The sequence below is a fragment of the Chinchilla lanigera genome, unplaced genomic scaffold (genome assembly GCF_000276665.1).
Source record: "Chinchilla lanigera isolate Chin_1 unplaced genomic scaffold, ChiLan1.0 scaffold00102, whole genome shotgun sequence".
Taxonomy (NCBI): Eukaryota; Metazoa; Chordata; class Mammalia; order Rodentia; family Chinchillidae; genus Chinchilla; species Chinchilla lanigera.
Window position 1 is genome coordinate 584,243 of NW_004955503.1, and position 4,860 is coordinate 589,102.

At 35.3% G+C, this 4,860-nt stretch overlaps 1 pseudogene; it reads left to right on the forward strand.

The window, feature by feature from the left end:
- Positions 1-2,788: 2,788 nt before the first annotated feature.
- Positions 2,789-4,095, forward strand: LOC102017477 (annotated as a pseudogene).
- Positions 4,096-4,860: the final 765 nt, after the last annotated feature.

Genomic DNA, 4,860 nt, shown 5'->3' on the forward strand with positions numbered 1-4,860 from the left:
AGTAGTTCATTTTCCTTGTACTTTAAATTCAATGATAGTATTTTTATTTTCTCACAGAAAAATATGTTGTAGCATACTTTTTACTGTGTATGAGACATGTGTGTTTACCCTTTTAAGTCAATGAGAAAAGAGAATTCACTGACATAGTAAAATATCCAAATTTCTTAAATTAAAATTTGAAATTAATTTAACTGTAGACAGTGTCAGGGAAATGAGACATCTGTATTAAACCTCCAGGTACACTAGGAAATTAGAAGAGTCTCTTCTTTCTAAGGCTATCTTCCTGGGAGCTCAGAAATTTCTGAAGCTGATTTACCCTATTGTTCGCTGGACCCCAGAAAATTGCCAATAGTCAGGTAGATGACAGATATTATGACCAAGTCTCAGCTCCACTTCACATACTACAAATATAAGACATCATTATACTTATTGCTGATTGTAACAAAATGACTACCTTGAGAAATGGTAGCAACATTTTCATCAGCCACTTGCTGAAGTATGTTTAGCAAAATAGTTTGCTTCCTGAGCGTCTTGATGTGTATCCTCTCATCTGTGTAATTATACAATCATTTTTCACCTCTTTACATGGTACATCATTTTCCAGTCCATGTAGTAATGTGGAACTTGGCCTGAAGCTGGTGAAGGAAACACCTGCTGGAATGTCTCCAGCAATCAGCTGGCATGGAGATTGCCATGTTGTGTGCCAAAAATATCAAACCCTGATGGTGTTTTTAAAATGTAGCTCTTTCTTATCTCCAAGTTATTCTCTGTACACAGTTACAGAGAGAAATAAATGGACATTATTACTAAAACTATTGTTGTATTAAAATGAGTAATTTCAGAAATTCTGTGAGAGTAATCATGTACAGAGAGTTCAAAAATTCTGTGGAAAAATTAAAAAATTTTCTCTCAGAGGAACAAATACTTGAGAGGGAAAGGGATAAACACAGACTATTTGATTACATCAGATGGTTAGAGATAGACTATGGAAATAGGCAAACTACATATCCAAAATTGGAGCTTGGGTCTTAAGAAGATGAAGCTAAATTAAAATATTATCTTAGTAGGCATCAACAGTTGTGACAGCTGCACTCAGTGTCTGTACCAATGAAATGAAATGATTGCCAGATGAAACCACTGTGGAAATCAGTTGGGAGTTTCCTCAGAAAACTAGGACTACAGGTCCCATTCAACCCAGCTATTACCCTCTGGGTATCTTCCCAGAAGATCTAAAAACATCATATAACATTGATATATGTGCACCTATTTCATAGCAGCACAATTTATAATTGCTAAAATGTGGAAGCAACACAAATGTCCAACCACTGAGGATTGGATAAGAAAATTGTGGTACTTTTAGATAATGGAATATTACTCAGCTATAAAGAAAAACAAACTCAAGGTTTTTATAGGTAAACAGTCACAACTAGAGACCACACTCATAAGTGAAATAAATCAGACCTGCATGTGCAATCACCACATTGTCTCACTAGTGTAAAACCTGAAAGAGTTCATTTAAACTAGGAGGTATGATAGACACTGTGAAATGATAGGAAAACACTCAAGGGTAAAGGTAACTGGAATGGGGGAAAAGAGAAGGGAAAGAAGGAGAAATTTTGTATGTATGTATATACAGGGTACTTAACATAGTTGATCTACTGTCTTATATTTCTTTGCTGAAAGAAACTGTTAATGAGTCCTTGATTGATTAATATTGTATGTCTCTGTTTTCCTAAGAAACCACTTTGAACATATAAATATGTAATACAGCAAGCATTGTTAATTTCCTAACACTTTTTTTGTAACTCTGTATTGTCTATACTGTCCTTTTGCTATTTTGTAAAAGGTTATCTGTTAATGTATTCCTCCTTTTATTTTTAAAATAAAAAAGAAATGATTGCCAGAAAAACCTCTTATGCTTATTTTATGATGCAGATATGGAATGATATAACAAATAGCAGTTGGCAAATGTTATTTCAGAGAAATGGATAAATAAAATGTGGTATAGTCATATAATAAAATATTATTTTGCCATAAAAATGAATAAAATACTAACAGTTGCAACAAAATAGACAAACCTTAAGAAAGGCCAAGTGAATGAAGTTAGGAAAGGCCAAATATTGTATGATTAGGAGAGATAAGGGGAAATAATGTGCAATACTTTTAATCAGGTATAAGGTTTCCTTGTGAAAGATACACATTCTAAAAATAGATTGAGGTAACAATTATAAAATGTTGCAAATATATGTAAAACTTTGAAATGGTGAATAATATGGTATATAAATTAATTTCAACAAAGCTGTTATTAAAAATGTTTCTTTAAATTCCTCTAGCACAACTTTCAGACCCATTGGCATTGTGCTTTCCCTATAGTGTATGCTTCAATTAATTCTACCTCTCTTAACACTTTTCCCATTCCTGCCCCCAAACACTTTAAGGGAATAAGAAAATTTTCTATAGACGTGCAAGGCAGCCGTGTGGAAAGAACCAATGGTTTTAACAAAACGCAAGGAAATAATAACTTTAAAAGATGGAATGAAACCATGAGTTGCTATTTCTTGTGACAAACATTCCCTTGTTTGGGCTAGTTTCTTAATCGCACAAAAGCTAAGCGTGAAAGCAAACCTACTTTTGTGGGGCTGGTACAGTTATTGTAATACCAGGCATACTCCTTTGCACCTATTTTAAAAGTCTAAGCTTTGGTTGCCACGTGGCCACATTCCTACGTCACTATGATTGTTTCGTCACTTTTCCTTGCCAATTTCCCACAGTCCTCCTCTCTGGAAGTTACTTTAGAGCCACACTTTTTACCAGCGGCCAAGTCGCCTTTCACCTGACCAGCATGACTGCTGCCTGCTTTTCTATGAGCAGTTTTAAAGAAAGAAGATGTTTTCCCACTGGTTTCAGAATCAAGGTCAGCAAATACCAACAAGATCCAAATAAAATGTTCATCGGGGGACTATCCCATGATATCAGTAAGCAAGATCTTCTTGAATATTTGTCTCAGTTTGGGGAGGTCATAGATTTTGTGATCAAAACGAATCCCAACTCTGGACTATCTAGGGGGTTTGGATTTGTGCTTTTTGAAGATTATGCTACTGTTGAAAAAATACTTCAAGTAAAAGAGCACCATCTGGGTGGCAAGAAAATAGAGTTTAAAAGGGCTGAAGCCGTACAACCTCTGTCCCCCCTAAAAAAGATTTTTGTTGGTGGGTTGAGCCCTTATATGCCTGAAGAAGAGATCAGAGGATATTTTGGTTTATTTGGAGATATTGAGAAAATTGAGCTTCCGCTGTGTCCAAGAAGAAAACAAAGACGAGCTTTCGGTTTCATCACATACACCGATGTAAACTCAGTGAGAAAGTTGTTAGAAAACAGATTCCATCTAATTGACTACAGATGGTGTGAAGTTAGAATAGCTTTCTCAAAATCATATTTGAGGCCACAGCACCAGCTAGGAAAAGATACTCCAAGTGCTGGGTTAGGTAACCCCAGAGCAGGAAATGATGGCTTCCAGCCTGAGCCAAGCCATTACAGAGCCAGTCAAAATACCTTTGAGGTAAACCCTAATGTTTTCTTCTGGGTGGCCAGTGGAGAAAGTGGTCTTCCTACAAGGGTTGTTTCTGTCCCTTTTGTGGACCCCACTGAAGAATATAATTTCTATGATCAAATGTATGGAAATTTCCATAACGTCTACAATTGCCAGCTGTTATCTCATTGCTATGCTGATAATCCCTTCAGATACAGCTATGGAGCTTATCAATTAATACCAGCATTTACTAGTTATGATGTACAAATAAACCAGGCCATTCCCTATGGTAGTGATTACCAGGGAATTTATCAGCCATTCTGAAGCCAGAGGATGAAATGGCCACCAAAGAACCACTGTCTCCTGAAATGAAATGTTATATTACTCATATGAACTGACTATGAACTGACCAAATAACTGTTTTGTTCGATTTTGTTACTATTTCTTCTTCAGCTATTTCCATCTCTTTTTTAAGTGTCAGTTCTTTTCTCATGAACTTTTGACATAAGACCTACTACTCAAAAACACAAGGATGTGAGACTTTGGTTTATAACAGGAGGTCAACGTTTGCTGGGCAATAAATGTTACTAGCTTTATTTCTGAGTGGCTTCCAATTTGACTTAGTGTTTTCTTTGTATTTGTTTTGGTGACAGTAGTAGATGAATTTTCTTTGGGTTAGGTACTTTTTCTTTTCTTTTCTTTTTTTCCCCCTAGGGTGTTGTGTTTAGGTTAGAAGTACCTGGATGCAGGGGACAAGAGCTTAAGGTTTCCATCTACATTTTCAGTATATGTAATCAGGTCCTTCTTGCATTCAGTTCATTTCACTAAGGCTTATTCTAAATCAGAATCTTTTCAGTACAGGAGACACAGAGAGAGTCTCTTTCAATATAATATGATTAAAAACTACATAAAATTTTGTGAAGTGTGATGTGGCATGACAAGCACAGACTAAAACAGATCTTGGAAAAGGGTTGGAGGTAAAAGAATGGGTAGGCCTTTGCCAGTGAAGAGAGAGACCATGTAAGCAGACATGCAAAAGTATTGAAGAAAGACTTTGGCATGCACTTTTCAAAGACAATAGAAATTTTTAGAGTGGAAATGGTACAACTGGATAAAAAGAAGGGGAGAGGGAAAGAGGTTGAGCATGACTGTCAACAAAAATATGTGTCATAACTGTGAACCATGTATATAATTTAAAATTTTCTAGAAACAATATCTTTTAAATATGTAAAAAAATTAATTTCAATAAGTTGCATTCCAGTTAATATAACCAAGTTATTTCAACATGTAATTGAGATAAAATTTATTAATAAGACCTTTATATCATTGTT